The following is a 16,312-nucleotide window of genomic DNA, read 5'->3' as shown; positions in this document are numbered from 1 at the left end:
ATAAGCTCTACGGGAATACAAACAGATAAGGAACAGGCACACGTGTATGTATGACTGAATGACCTTGCACCAAAACAAACAACTGTGTAACCCAACTATACTCCAACAGAAAATAAAAATCACTGCAGGAGAAAACCCCCAAAACCAATGTCTACTGCATTCTCCCCAGGCCTCCAGCCCCTGTGCTGCTGTCTCATGCCTGGGTTTAGTGGGCCTGACTTCCCGGTCAAACTGTGGTCTCTATGAGGGAGCTGGAAAGGTGGTGCCATCCTGTGAGCTGCAGTAATATCCTGACCACCTGCACCCCATACTTGGGACCGCCACCTTAAAATTCAAACGGTCCTCCTTCACCTAAAGCAAGCCTCTTGCACCTAGAGAATGGTAGACTCTCTGAGTTGAAAGAGATTTGAAAACTCACACTCTCTCCACCTCTTTTGGTCAGGGGGTTCTTACTTCCAAGCCTCTCTTAGAGAAATTTCACCTGCCTATGACAGCTACCTTGGCATAACACTTTGGCAGGGATTGGCATGGTTAAGGGTAAGGGGCAGAAGGAATGACACTCAGGCCCTGTGTGTCTGTTCTGCACTTTCTACCACACTTTTCAATCACTGGAACAGGGTCTCCTGCATTGCAGGTGGATTCTTTACCAGCTGAGCTATCAGGGAAGCCCTTGGGAAGGCTCACATCAGATCAGATCAGTTGCTCAGTCATGTCCGACTCTTTGCGACCCCATGAATCACAGCACGCCAGGCCTCCCTGTCCATCACCAACTCCCGGAGTTCACTCAGACTCACGTCCATCAAGTCAGTGATGCCATCCAGCCATCTCATCCTCTGCCGTCCCCTTCTCCTGGCCCCAATCCCTCCCAGCATCAGAGTCTTTTCCAATGAGTCAACTCTTCGCATGAGGTGGCCAAAGTACTGGAGTTTCAGCTTCAGCATCATTCCTTCCAAAGAAATCCCAGGGCTGATCTCCTTCAGAATGGACTGGTTGAATCTCCTTGCAGTCCAAGGGACTCTCAAGAGTCTTCTCCAACACCACAGTTCAAAAGCATCAGTTCTTTGGCGCTCAGCCTTCTTCACAGACCAACTCTCACATCCATACATGACCATAGGAAAAACCATAGCCTTGACTAGATGAACCTTTGTTGGCAAAGTAATGTCTCTGCTTTTGAATATGCTATCAAGGTTGGTCATAACTTTCCTTCAAAGGAGTAAGCATGTTTTAATTTCATGGCAGCAGTCACCATCTGTAGTGATTTTGGAGCCCTAAAAAATAAAGTCTGACACTGTTTCCACTGTTTCCCCATCTATTTCCCATGAAGTGGTGGGACCAGATGCCATGATCTTCGTTTTCTGAATGTTGAGCTTTAAGCTAACTTTTTCACTCTCCACTTTCACTTTCATCAAGAGGCTCTTTAGTTCCTCTTTACTTTCTGCCATAAGGGTGGTGTCACCTGCATATCTGAGGTTATTGATATTTCTCCCGGCAATCTTGATTCCAGCTTGTGTTTCTTCCAGCCCAGCGTTTCTCATGATGTACTCTGCATATAAGTTAAATAAACAGGGTGACAATATGCAGCCTTGATGAACTCCTTTTCCTATTTGGAACCAGTCTGTTGTTCCATGTCCAGTTCTAACTGTTGCTTCCTGACCTGCATACAGATTTCTCAAGAGGCAGATCAGGTGTTCTGGTATTTACATCTCTTTCAGAATTTTCCACAGTTTATTGTGATCCACACAGTCAAAGGCTTTGGCATAGTCAATAAAGCAGAAATAGATGCTTTTCTGGAACTCTCTTGCTTTTTCCATGATCCAGCGGATGTTGGCAATTTGATCTCTGGTTCCTCTGCGTTTTCTAAAACCAGCTTGAACATCTGGAAGTTCACGGTTCACATATTAATGAAGCCTGGCTTGGAGAATTTTGAGCGTTACTTTACTAGTGTGTGAGATGAGTGCAATTGTGCGGTAGTTTGAGCATTCTTTGGCATTGCCTTTCTTTGGGATTGGAATGAAAACTGCCCTTTTCCAGTCCTGTGGCCACTGCTGAGTTTTCCAAATGTGCTGGCATATTGAGTGCAGCACTTTGACAGCATCATCTTTCAGGATTTGGAATAGCTCAACTGGAATTCCATCACCTCCACTAGCTTTGTTCGTAGTGATGCTTTCTGAGGCCCACTTGACTTCACATTCCAGGATGTCTGGCTCTAGGTCAGTGATCACACCATTGTGATTATCTTGGTCGTGAAGATCTTTTTTGTACAGTTCTTTTGTGTATTCTTGCCATCTCTTCTTAATATCTTCTGCTTCTGCTAGGTCCATACCATTTCTGTCCTTTATCGAGCTCATCTTTGCATGAAATGTTCCTTTGGTATCTCTGATTTTCTTGAAGAGATCTCTAGTCTTTCCCAGTCTGTTGTTTTCCTCTATTTCTTTGCATTGATTGCTGAAAAAGGCTTTCTTATCTCTTCTTGCTATTCTTTGGAACTTTGCTTTCAGATGTTTATATCTTTCCTTTTCTCCTTTGGGAAGGCTCAGGTTTCCCCAATATGCAGAGCAGGGCAGGAAGAAATGCTGTGCTTTGTGCCCATTGGGGGCAGTAACAACTCTTAAATGCAGGACCTATGGGTACTTCGTATTCTCTTTCCGACTCTTTGCAACCCCATGGAGTATGCAACCCCTTGGAGGATATAGCCCATGGAATTCTCCAGGCCAGAATACTGGAGGGGGTAGCCTTTCCCTTCTCCAGGGGATCTTCCCAACCCAGGGATCAAACCCAGATCTCCCGCACTGCAGGCAGATTCTTTACCAGCTGAACTACTAGGGAAGCCCTGCAAAATGACCCCTTCGCTGGAGAAGTGACATGCAGGAGGTAACAGAAACAGAATTCAAATGAGGCCAACCTTCAGGAGCCAATTTCAAACAGCAAATTTTGCTTACACTTTAGAAAAAAAAAGGAAACCAAAATCCTGCTCCTATGGATATCCAGGGCCTCCCAAATGAAAGAGGAAGGCACAGATACTCCAGAAGGTCTGATCAGAGGTGCTCAGAGTGTCCCATGTGTGGTCGACAGCCACATGGCTTGTGGAGTCAGGATACCACAGTGTTTTCTCCGTGTGAAATCTCTGGGGCCTGCCGGACTCCATCTCAGCTCTTACAATGAGTCAGAGTCCCAGGGAGGAGGCTCAGAGGGAGACGATGTGGAACAGACTTAGTGGGAGTGATGGCTTTGGTGAAGCTTGACTTTTTAAAAAGTTTTATTTTTTATGTGATTTTTAAAGGTTATGCTCCATTTATGGTGATTATTAATATCAAATATGGCTATATTCCCAGCATTGTACAATACATTGTTTTTTGTTGTTTAGTCACTAAATCTTGTCCAGCTCTTTGTGACCCCATGGACTGTAGCCTGACAGGCTACGTCTGCCGGGAGCAGGAGCTCTCCCCCTGGCAAAGTCATGAGGAGGGAGGCTGGGCATACGCCAAGGCGGGATCGAACCTCAGGAGTCCCCCTGGAAATTCTCGAGCATCTACCCCCAAAACCAGAGTCTGCCTACTTTCTGCTTTGTGCTCTCACCTACACCTCTGACTTTACGGGGGGCTGTCCCCCACTACCTCTCTCTGAAAAAAAGAGTTAACTTACAGGTCCAGTTAATAAAGTTCCTGGGTGTGATAGTGTTTCAACCTCCAAACTCCTCTAGCCTGCTTGAATAGGTTTTTCCGGCCACATGTGATTGCTCAGAGCCTCCCAACTGTGAGAGGCATGAGATGTTCTAGACTGTCTAAATACAGATTCCTTTGAGCAGTTAAAAGATTCATTAGAAATTATATTGGTGAAGGGTTTTTCACTTGTTGGGCCAATGTTTGCTGCTAAGTCTCCATATCCCTTACCTGCTGTGTCCCTGGCAGTGTATTGATTAATTGGTGTAAGTAGTAGCTTTAATGTTTGTAACCTTGGACCCTTGAGTTAATTCTTTTTCTTGTTATAGCCCACCACACCTTTGCCCTATAGGAATGCAACTTTATCTAATGCTTTTGGAGGGTGGCGCCTGACTAATCACCTTTAGAGAAAAATAAGTTTTCTGAAGAAAGGGTCTTAAAATGTTAACAGGCCTCCGGGCCAGAAGATGATGCAAATCACCTAAACTTTTGCATATGATAAGTTTGCAGGAAGAAAGCCTGGCTTACAGCATGACTCTACCTCTTCCCCCATTATCCTCTATGCATAACTTAAGGTATAAAAACTACTTTGGAAAATAAAGTGCAGGCCTTGTTCACCGAAACTTGGTCTCCCCATGTTGTTCTTTCTCTCACCTTCTGGCTGAATTATTCAGCCTCTTTTCTCCACTGAATTTCCTCACTGAGCTATCCCTATTTAACCACTCTTTATATCTTTAATTAACGTTTAATTAAGCAATTGTTTCCTGATCCTCGCCGACACCGTCCCCGCTTCGAATTCCCTGGATCCACCGGAGCTGGACCCCGGCATACGTCTGTCCATGGGATTCTCCAGGCAAGAATATTGGAGTGGGTTGCCATTTCCTCCTCCAGGGGATCTTCCTGACCCAGGGATTGAACCTACATCTCCTGCATTGGCAGGTAGATTCTTTACCACTGAGCCACCAGGGAAGCCCAATACATTCTTATAACTTATTTTTAAAACAAATATTTTTTTATTTGTTTATTTGGCTGTGAAGGCTCTTTTAGATGTGGCACTTGAGATTTGTGTGTGTGTGTGTGTGTGTGTGTGTGTGTGTGGTATGTGGGATCTAGTTCCCTGACTGGGGGTCGAAACTGGCCCTCCAGCATTGGGAACTCGGAGTCTTAGCTACTGGACCCCAGGGAAGTCCCCTTGTAGCCTATTCTAGGGGTTCTCAACCCCTTTGGCACCAGGGACTGATTTTGTTCCATGGATGGGGGTGGAGGATGGTTTAGGGATGATTCAAGCACATTGACTGTGCACTTTATTTTTATTTTTATTATTACATCAGCTCCACCTCAGACTGTCAGGCATTAGGTCCCAGAGGTTGGGGACTCCTGGCCTGGGCTTCATCCATTGGTGTGTGCCTCCCACTTCCCCACCCCTATTGTGTCCCTCCCAACTCTCTCCCCGGTAACCACTAGTTTGTTCTCTATATCTGTGAGTCTGCTGCTTTTTTGTTACATTCATTAGCGTTCGTTGTCTTTTTTGGTTCACATGTAAGTGGTGTCTTCCTCTGTCTGACTTATTCACTTAGCATAATGCCCTCTGAGCCCACCTGTATTGCAGCAAATGGCAAAATTTCATTCTTTTTATGGTTGGGTAGTATTCCATTGTATACATGTGCCATATCTTTACCCATTCCTCTGCTGCTGGACACTTAGGTTGTTTTTGTGTCCTGGCTACTGTAAATAGTGCTGCTGTGAACATGGGGGGCACGTGTCCTTCGGAATTAGTGTTTCTGTTTTAGTTTTCAGATCTGTGTGCAGGAGTGAGATTGCTGGGTCACATGGTAGTTCTGTTCTTAGATTTTTGAGACCCTTACATTCTGTTTTCGACAGTGGCGTCACCCCTTACATTCCCACCAACAGTGTAAGAGGGCTCCTTTTTCTGTAAGGCTTAACTTTTATCATTGCATAATCTTATGTTTATTGAAAAAACACTGAGAAGCAAGGTTTAAAAAGAAGGAAACAGCTGTGCTACACAAACACAGCCAGTGTTGAAGAGACGCACTTCCTTCCATGGGTGTGTTTGTTAAAAACTAGAGAGACCTTATAAGTACTTTTACACGACTCAGATTTCCCTGAACGTAATAGTGTGAGCTCTGTCTCTTTAAGTGTTCTTTGAAAGCATGGCGTTAGTTGGGTTTATACTACACAACCTGGATGTGGTTGAAGCATTTACTCATGCTTTGTCAGTTTCGTCATCAGTTTCGGACTATACACCATCATATAGGACAGTAAAGAGCACCGGAAGCTTGACACCTAGTGGTTCTTCTTCATAGGTTCTTAAAAGAGGAAATGCTCAGTTGGTGTTTAAATATGTTAAATGCTTTTAATTTTTTGTAACTTTATTTATTTTTGGCTGTGCTGGGTCTTCGTTGCTGGGCGGGCTTTCTCTAGTTGCAGTGAGCGGAGGCTCTTTAGTTGGGGTGCTCGGGCTTCTCACTGCAGCGGCTTCTCTTTTTCTACTATGTCAACTTCAAATGAATTGATGCTGCTGTATAGTTGGGTTCTCTGATTCCATCTTTTTTTTTTTTTTTGCCTTGATTTTATTACCTTCTTTTTGCCTTTTTAAAAATCAATTGAATTTTTTTAAAATTGGAGGATAATTGCTTTACAATGTTGTGTTGGTTTCTGCCGTACATCAACATGAATCAGCCATAGGCATACACATGTCTCCTCCCTCCTGAACCTCCCTGCCACCCGCCCTGCTCATCCCACCCCTTTAGGTCATCACAGGGCACTGGGTTGAGCCCCCTGTGTTAGACAGCAACTTCCCACCAGCCATCTGTTTTACTTATAGTACTGTATATGTTTCCTGCTACTCTCTCGATTCGTCCCGCCCTCTTCTTCTCCCGCCCTGTCCATAGGTTTGTTCTCTGTGTCTGTGTCTCTCTTCCTGCCCTGCAAATAGGTCCAGCAGTACCATTTTTTCTAGGTCCCATATATACGTGTTAATACATGGTATTTGTTTTTCTTTCTGACTTACTTTGCTCTGTATAACAGGCTCTAGGTTCATCCATGTCACCAGAACTGACTCATGTATTCCTTTTTCATGGCTGAGTGATATTCCATCATATATATGTACCACAGTTTATTTACCCATTCATCTGTCAATGGACATCTAGGTTGCTTCCATGTCCTGGCTTTTGTAAATAATGCTGCAGTGCTCCGATTCCATCTTTATTTTATAGATTCCACAATTCCTTGGTCCTGGAGACTCTTTCTAAGTCTGATCCTGCTGGACAAGCAAGATGGCAGAATCAGACCACCTGCTGTGAATAAAAAGGAATTTATTAGATGGAAGATCCACTTTGGACAAAAACATGTGGAGCTCGGACTGCCAGAGATCCCAACTTTTGATCTAAGGACAGCCAAGGAAGACCTGGTCAACCTGTTGACGACCTCTTATAAGGCACAGCACGTCTGAAACATGATGTTTGGTATCTTTGAAAAGCTCCATCGTGGAGCTAGCTCTCTGTGAGAAGATCAACACCAGGCGAAACTGAGTTAGTGGGTAGGGTTGGGGGCAGTTTTCAGGAAGCCTGATGGTTTCGATAAACTAAGAGAGCTGGTCTTCAGACCTGGAAGCCATCAGAAGATGAGTGATAAACAGGATGTGAGTCTTGTCCTGTCCTGTGACTTTGTGATTCTACCCAAGTGTCTTCCGTCCTGCTCTTAGGAAAGTAGCCAGCCAAAGGATAAGACCCAGCCAAAGAAAGTGCTCAAGCTAGCACAGATTCCAAGCCAAACACTTTGCCATGGAACTGTAAGATATGGCCAGAGAAATCAGTTTGTTATTGTTCATTGACTCAGTCATGTCTGACTCTTTGCAACCCCATGGACTGCAGCACTCCAGGCTTCCCTGTCCTTCACCATCTCCCGGAGTTTGCTCAGATTCATGTCCATTGAGTCGATGATGCCATCTAACCATCTCATCCTTTGCCACCCCCATCTCCTCCTGTCCTCAATCGTTCCCAACATCAAGGTCTTTTCCAGTGAATTGGCTATTATCATCAGGTGGTCAAAGTATTGGAGCTTCAGCTTCAGCCTCAGTCCTCCCAGTGAATATTCAAGGTCCTTTCCTTGAATTCCTTTCCTGGGTACGGGACAGATCCTCCTGCCCCTCAAGTTCACTGCCGCTGGGAACAGGCAGATCAGTTACGTGCAATCACAGCCTCAGCCCTGGGACAGCTCTCAGAGACCAGCTGGCTTTGCTTCCTCCATCAAGTTCTGTGGTGGTAGCAGGTCTATTCAGCTCCCCTTGCCCTGGGGGTAAAATTTTCTTCGGGTGTTTTTTTTTTACCAAGGGAGGTCTCATCTCTGTCTGGAAGTTTGTTTAGACTCACTTTTGCATCCCAGGTGGCGCTGGAGGTAAAGAACCTGCGTGTCAGTGCAGGAGATGTAAGAGACACAGGTTCAATCCCTGGGTCAGGAAAATCCTCTGGAGGAGGAAATGACAACCCACTCCAGTGTTCTTGCCTGGGAAATCCCAGGGACAGAGGAACCTGGTAGGCTACAGTCCATGTGGTTGCAAAGAGTCAGACATGACTGAGCAACTGATCAACAACAACAATGATGTACACAAATGAGAAAATCAGAGAAAAAATAAAAAGGTAATTAATGGTTGATAGTCAAAGATCTAATTATTAGCTGCTTTGAGCCAGTTTATATCAGGAAACTATCTCTGGGAGATAGTGAAGGACAGGGAAGCCTGACATGCTGCAGTCCATGGGTTCCAAAAGAGTCGGACACGACTGAGCGACTGAACAATAACAAAACCAGGAAGCAGTCTCTGAACTCAAGAATCATGACTTCATTTTACATAAAAATTTTCCTTTGATGTGTTATAACTAAAGGTTGTTGAAAATGCTGTGGAACCCGAAAGGTGAAAGAAATAAGGTTTTTCTTATGCCAAAATACATGAGAAAAAAGCTGTTATGTTCTGCACCAGTGGTAAAAGAGATCTGCAGCTTGTTATTTGGATCAGTTTTACTTTATTTGATTCTACTGATGAAAACTAGGTTTTTGCAATCTTCTTTTAAAATGTTATAGCAGTGCTCGCTTCGGCAGCACATATACTAAAATTGGAACGATACAGAGAAGATTAGCATGGCCCCTGCGCAAGGATGACACGCAAATTTGTGAAGCGTTCCATATTTTAAAAATAAATAAATAAATAAATAAATAAATAATAAATAAATAAAATGTTATAGCAAATATCTTGTACCTGTGTCTCTGTGATGAATGCTAAGTTGTGTTCAAGTATTTGCGATCTCATGGACTGTAGCCCACCAGGCTTCTCTGTCCATGGGATTTCTGAGGCAAGAATACTGGGGTGGTTGCCATTTTCTTCTCCAGGGGATCTTCCCAACCCAAGCATTGAGCCTATGTCTCCTGTGTTGGCAGGAGGATTCTTTTTATTTTTTAAATCACTGAGCCACCTGGGGAACCCCATAAGTACAGATACTGGATGTGTGTGTGCGCGCGCGTGTGCTTAGTCACTCAGTCGTGTCCAACTCTTTTTGACCCCATGGACTGTATAGTCCATGGAATTCTCGTGTGTGTGTGTGTGTGTGTGTGTGTGTGTGTGTGTGTTTGTGTGTGTGCATGCGTGTGTGCATACGTGTGCTTAGTCACTCAGTCGTATCTGAATTCTCCAGGCCAGAATACTAGAGTGGGTAGCCTTTCCCTTCTCCAGGGGATCTGTGCAACCCGGGGATTGAACCCAGGTTCAATCCGCCGCATTGCAGGCGGATTCTTTACCATCTGAGCCTCCAGGGAAGCCACCAGATTTTTGACAAAGGTTGAGTCTGCTATGAAATCTGTTTTCTTAAATAATGATATACCCTGATGCCTGAAGAAGAATAGCTTGAATATTAATTTGGCCATTTGAACTATGACAGGTTATATTGGCATTTATTATTTAGAGGTTTTCTCCCCCTCTCCGTCAACTTAGAATGTTGGAAGTGAAAACTACCCACGGTTAGCAGCAGATATCCCTTTCTGTCACTAGATGGCAGCCTAAAGCAAGGACTGAATCTGTGGCTTGCAGTTTCTTCTCTGAGTCTTGGGTTGTTTTCCTCTAAGGCTGTTAAAACTCAAGCTTACTGGCCTCTTCAAAGAATCGCAACACTGACATCCAGGAGCTGGGATTAATTCTCTGTAAACAAACGATTTTGATCAAGACCTTCTCTGCCAGAATGGATTGTTACTGTCAAGTGGTTTACACAGAGGTTAAAAGGAGAGAGAAGTTACGAGGCTGCAACGTGGTGCGTTTGTCGATGATACTCAGAAAGGGACGGCGCATTGACGAGGCGGAAGCAGAGGCAGTGAGGAGCGGTTCTGCTGGCAGGGTTTGTGGCAGACTGGCCTGAAACAGACGGAGCTGCTTAGAGGGAGGAGACTCCTCTCGGGTTTGTTTTGGCAGGTGTCCCACCTTCCTTTTACTGTGAAATGATTTTCTGCCAGTGATCTTATTACCATGGAAAGAGATAGTCATACCTGTGGAGGGTATATGATGTTGGTCAGTGACATATAGACATGAGCTCATGAATTTCATGTGAAAAGTGTCTTTCTCTGTATTAATAGAGGTAGAAATTGAGACAAAGGGAACTGAAGTTGCTTAGCAAAATTACTACCAATTAAGCTTTATTTTTTCTGTTCAATACATCTGGGTTAGGAACCGCATGACTGCAGTGTTCCCTCCTCCTCCTCACTGGACAGCTCGGGAGGTGAGGCCGACAGGCGTGTCAGGGTCTGTGCGTCCACAGCGCTGGGACGCAGCGGAGCAGAGAGCGTTTGTGAAAGGAAGCACGAGTGACTCTGAAAGCAGTTGAGAGGCACAGAGAGGGGCCGTCTCATTCTTAGGCAGAAGACATGGCTTCTGAAGCAGTGTGATTCCAGGGACCGTAAAATACCACCCTTCCATCCCCAGTAGTGTGATAACAAGCAAGCTCTGCACCCCTAGGGAACCAGGATGCCTGGAATTCCAACAATGGAGATGCATTGTTTAGGCAAAGCTTTGCTTCCTCCAGAGTTTTATTTTGAAATGCAAACATCCCTATTGAGGCTAACCCTGCCATGTGACAAGGTGAGCTCCTCTGGGCCCCTGAGCCTTGACTGAGGAGTCAGGATGCGGTGGGAGGTGAGGGCAAAGAGAGGAGTTAAAAAGTGGGGAAACTTGGCACTGACCCCACACTTGGTTGATTTCCCAAGTTGTTTTCACAGTGAATATCTGGACCTGCGATATCATCTGACGTGGCGAGTCCTGAGAGCTTGACTTCCATCAGTTGAAAGTAACTGGGGAGGAGTTGTTTTTCTCCGTTATGATTCCCCGGGCTCCCCTCATCGGAGGCTCTGGTTAGGGCAGCTGTGGGCCGGCAGTGCCTGCCTGTACAGAGGGCCGCTCAGCCTTACCCAGCAGCGTCAGGCGTGAGTTCTGTTTGCCCTGAGCCTTTGCTCCAGGAGGTGCTGGCTTCTTCTCCCTCCTGGAGACACACATGATTTCCTTGAAACACAGACCACACATTTCTCACTGGGCTTTTAAGGTCATCTGTTATTAAGGCAGAATCCTGAGCAGGAACAGTCCTGAGGTTTGTAAGTGCTGCATGAGAGAGAGGCACATAAATTCATTCTGATGCCAAGAGTGAATTCCTCTTTCCCCTTTCTCTTTCCCCTCTTTTATTATGTAATTGATCAGGAACATTGATCAGAAAAAATATGCCTCGTTGACCATATTCTTGGTTAAAGATCAAGGGTGTTACTTTTCTATATATCAGTACCTGCAGCAGGTGCTGATTGGAAGGGGTAAACCTGTTCAGCGTGGCACCGAGTGGAACCCAGACAGCTGTACCCTTGAATGGTGTCCAGCCTCTTCTGTCTTCCCGTCCAGCACACATTTCTTTTCTCAACCTGGATTTTGTCACTATTGTGAGAAAATTTTCCTTTGAAAGATAACTGTGTCAAGGCTTCTAGGGTTTTAGTTTGAGTGTCGATGTATTCCCCTTTTTAATGTTGTTCTTTGTGTGTGTTTTGGTCTTGGAGGTGGGCCGGGTTACTTTCACCATGGTAAGAAATGCTTGTTATGGTGTGGGGGGAGGTCCAGCATTTGTGGATGGCTGGCTGGGAGGTGCGTGAGGAGGCCCTGGCTCTGGGATCTGGGAATCTCGGGTCAGAGCCCCTGCTGTGGAGTGACTGAGCTGCCCTGTGACCGAGGGGCACCGTAGACAGCAGCCCAGTTGACGGAAGAGTCTAGTCCAGCCTGGCCTTTGCTCTTGTAGCTTTTTTAGGCCCTGGTTTTTATTGAGGTTTCTCAGACACTTAACTGAGTAGACTCCTTTCCCGTGACATTCGCCTCTTTCCTGCTTTTGCCGGATGTTGAGTTATAATGGCGCACTGTCATGACTCTTGGGCGTTGGGCGTCTTCACATGTCCTCCTTGCAACTGCTTATCTGACTTTAAAACTATTTAGAGGGGTTTTAAGCAGAAATTATTGTTAGAATAATGAGTGTTTTTTTTTTTTTTTTTAGCGAGACCAAAAAGTCAGGAAATTGGGTTTAGATGAAAGCAAAAGGGAATGTCTTCAGATGATTTGACTAATCTGACCATCAGTATACACTGAGGTGTTGAGAGAAGGGATGAGGAAGGTTCCTGCTCCCTTGAGATTTTATAAATTTTATTAATTTATTTTATAAATAAATCACCAGTCACCTACTGCACATAGAGTTGCTGTTCCCCACCCAGCGACAGGTGGTGTTCAAGGTTCCCTGGGCTTGAGGGGTCCATAAGTGCTGTAGATTGAATCAGTATTGTGAGTGTGTCCTGGCACCTCTTGGGGGCCAGGACCTCAGGTTGCCTGCTGTGGACTGAATTCCCAGCCGCTTGCCCCAATTCCTATGTCAGAGCCCTAATCCCTGGGGTTAGTGCCCTTACGAGGAAAGACCGCAGAGAGCTGGCGTCCTCTCTTGCCACCACGTGACGACACACAAGGCTGCTCTCTCCACACCAGGAGGAGAGTCCTCACCAGACTCCCAGCCCCAGAGCTGTGAGAAGATTTCTGTTAAGCCCCCCAGTCTAAGGTATCCTGTATGGCAGCCCAAGGAGGTTCAGACTACCGTGTCTGCAGAGGAACATGGTGGTTTGGTCAGTAGGCTCTTTTCATTGGAGGTGGGGCAGGTTTGGTTAACCCCTCTAGGTGGGTGTCCTGGGGACTTCCGTGGGCTCACAGTCACGAGCACTTTTCTCTAGTTCTGCTTGGGCATACCAGGTTTCCTCCCCACTCTGCCCTCTAGACTCTTACTAAATCCTGCTAAGAAAAAAGATCCAAGGAATTCAACTTTTTTCTTGAGATTTCTGTATATCTTGAAAAAAAAAAGCAACAACCTAATCAATCAATGACCCTTTATCAAAACACCTTCCTGTGCTCTTAGCGACACTCTTTTATGGCTGAAGACATATGTAATTTTCTGCTCAAGAACCAGCAGAGCAAAACCTAGAATTCCAGGTCTCTTATCAGGAATTGTAACAAGTCTGAGATTGTACTCTGCTTGCGAGTTAAGTGCTCAAAATTCTCCAAGCCAGGCTTCAGCAATACGTGAACTGTGAACTTCCAGATGTTCAAGCTGGTTTTAGAAAAGGCAGAGGAACCAGAGATCAAATTGCCAACATCTGCTGGATCATGGGAAAAGGAAGAGAGTTCCAGAAAAACATCTATTTCTGCTTTATTGACTATGAAAAAGCCTCTGACTGTGTGGATCACAATAAACTGTGGAAAATTCTGAAAGAGATGGGAATACCAGACCACCTGACCTGCCTCTTGAGAAACCTATATGCAGGTCAGGAAGCAACAGTTAGAACTGGACATGGAACAACAGACTGGTTCCAAATAGGAAAAGGAGTATGTCAAGGCTGTATATTGTTACCTTGCTTATTTAACTTATATGCAGAGTACATCATGAGAAACGCTGGGCTGGAAGAAGCACAAGCTGGAATCAAGATTGCTGGGAGAAATATCAATAACCTCAGATATGCAGATGACACCATCCTTATGGCAGAAAGTGAAGAGGAACTAAAAAGCCTCTTGATGCAAGTGAAAGAGGAGAGTGAAAAAAGTTGGCTTAAAGCTCAACATTCAGAAAACTAAGATCATGGCATCTGGTCCCATCACTTCATGGGAAATAGATGGGGAAACAGTGTCAGACTTTATTTTTTTGGGCTCCAAAATCACTGCAGGTGGTGACTGCAGCCATGAAATTAAAAGATGCTTACTCCTTGGAAGGAAAGTTATGATCAACCTAGATAGCATATTGAAAAGCAGAGACATTACTTTGCTGATAAAGGTCCATCTAGTCAAGGCTATGGTTTTTCCTGTGGTCATGTATGGATGTGAGAGTTGGTCTGTGAAGAAAGCTGAGCACCGAAGAATTGATGCTTTTGAACTGTGGTGTTGGAGAAGACTCTTGAGAGTCCCTTGGACTGCAAGGAGATCCAACCAGTCCATTCTAAAGGAGATCAGTCCTGGGTGTTCTTTGGAAGGAATGATGCTAAAGCTGAAACTCTAATACTTTGGCCACCTCATGTGAAGAGTTGACTCATTGGAAAAGTCTCTGATGCTGTGAGGGATTGGGGACAGGAGGAGAAGGGGACGACAGAGGATGAGATGGCTGGATGGCATCACTGGCTCGATGGACCTGAGTTTGGGTGAACTCCAGGAGTTGGTGATGGACAGGGAGGCCTGGCGTGCTGTGATTCATGGGGTTACAGAGAGTCAGAGACGACTGAGCGACTGAACTGAACTGAACTGCGAGTTAACTGGTGAGCCTGCTGCAGCATTATTGATGCTGGCAGGAGACGCAAGCATCCTGGCTCAGTGGAAGGACTTTCTTCTCATAACAGTCGCGTGGCCAGAGAATGAGCATTTTCTTGTATAGATTCGGTGCACAGGGCCAGGGGACACCTGTAGGGGGTTGTGTTACAGGAGAGGAGCCATCAGGGTGCCTGAATTTTACAATAAGCAGTCAGAGAGGAAGTCTGTCTCTGTCTTCCAAGGCTGTTCACTATATGAACATCCTTGAAAAAAAGTCCAGAGCAAAGGCCGGCAGTGACTCCACTCACCAGGTGTGCAGAAATGTGGGAGGCCCGTGAGGAACTGCTAACGTCTTTCCCCAGGGCTTGTGTTGACCCCTCGGCGGAGTGGCAGGCGGTGGTGGGTTACGTCCTTGTTGATGGACCATTTGAAGCCTGTGACTCAGCAGGGATAGTTGGGTAGACACATGCTGCTGATCTGTGCTGCACTGGGGGTACTTCTTGGGGTATGGAGGTTGCCTGCTGGACATAGTTGCTTGAAGTTCATTGCATTGACTTGTGGATTCATTTCTCATTTTGAGTTATGGAAAGGGATTGCTAGGAGAGGGACACACTGTGCTCATGAGGTTCTCCCCTACAGAGAGACAGAAATTTAAGTTAATCTAGTACCTGTTTATTGGGCATTTACAGCACGCAGGGAAATTGGGGACATAGAGGGGCAGAGGGCATTAATGACACCCTGGGTCCACACCCTCTGGAAGCATTCATCTAGCAGGTTGGGGTCGTGGCACTGAGGGAGAGCAAGCCCTACAAACGTGACATGGGTAGCTAGGAGACAAGACTTGTGTGCCTGCAACTGGAGTTATATTACTTAATACTGGATAACAAAGTACCTAAGATTAGTGGCTTAAAAGAACGTTAATGATCTTAGTTTCTATGGTTCAGTAATTTGGCGGTGGCTTAACTGAGGAGTTCTAGCTCATGGTTTTCATCTTTGAGTCCAGATGTCAGCCAGGGCTTTGGTCATCTGAAGGCTTGGCTTGGGTTGGAGGATCTGCTCTCGTGGGTGTGGGTGGGGGTCCTGGTTCCTTGCCAAGTGTGCCTTTCTACTTGCTGTTTGTGTCTTTTCACAAGATGGCAGCTGACTTCTCCCAGAGTGAGTGATCCAAGAGAGCTGCAAGTCGGAGGCTGAAGTATCCTTTATGACCTGCCCTCCAAAGACATCATTTCTGCAATGTTCTGATCGCACAAGCCAGTACTACTCAACACCAGGAAACAGATCCCTGGCAACAGTTTGGGAGGCTGGCTACCACAGGGCCAGCAGAAGGACTGCTAGCAGAGGGACTGGGACTGGAGAGCAGAGCCCTCAATTTCCCTGTCTGCTTTTTCTCTTTTATTTCTTTTAATTTTAATGATAAAATATGCATAACATATTTCTTTAAGAAAATTGGAGATACCAAAGGAGCATTTCATGCAAATATAGGCACAATAAAGGGCAAAAACGGCCAGGACCTAGCAGTAGATCCTAGCAGCAGAAGAGATTAAGAAGAGGTGGCAAGAATACACAGAAGAACTGTACAGAAAAGCTCTTAATGACCCAGATAACCACAGTGGTGTGGCCTCTCATGTAGAGCCAGAAATCCTGGAGTGTGAAATCAAGTGGGCCTTAGCTAGTGGAGGAGATGGAATTCCAGCTAAGCTATTTCAGATCCTAAAAGATGATGCTGTTAAAGTGCTGCAGTCAATATGCCAGCAAATTTGGAAAACTCAGCAGTGGCTGTAGGCCTGCTGAGTCTTCATTCCAA

The 16,312-nt window shown here is 45.5% G+C and overlaps 1 protein-coding gene and 1 non-coding gene across 4 annotated transcripts in view; both read left to right on the top strand.

The window, feature by feature from the left end:
• The window catches only part of LOC102405260, a 93,615-nt gene that overhangs the window by 44,264 nt on the left and 33,039 nt on the right, over positions 1 to 16,312 (top strand). The window lies entirely within an intron of this gene.
• LOC112580506 lies at positions 8,759 to 8,865 on the top strand. The gene has a single exon (XR_003104901.1). It is a non-coding gene; the product is annotated as a U6 spliceosomal RNA (small nuclear RNA).

The sequence above is a fragment of the Bubalus bubalis genome, chromosome 18 (assembly GCF_019923935.1).
Source record: "Bubalus bubalis isolate 160015118507 breed Murrah chromosome 18, NDDB_SH_1, whole genome shotgun sequence".
In the NCBI taxonomy this organism is placed as follows: domain Eukaryota; kingdom Metazoa; phylum Chordata; class Mammalia; order Artiodactyla; family Bovidae; genus Bubalus; species Bubalus bubalis.
Note: the sequence above shows the minus strand (reverse complement) of the source record. Positions and strands in the feature narration are given on the sequence as shown.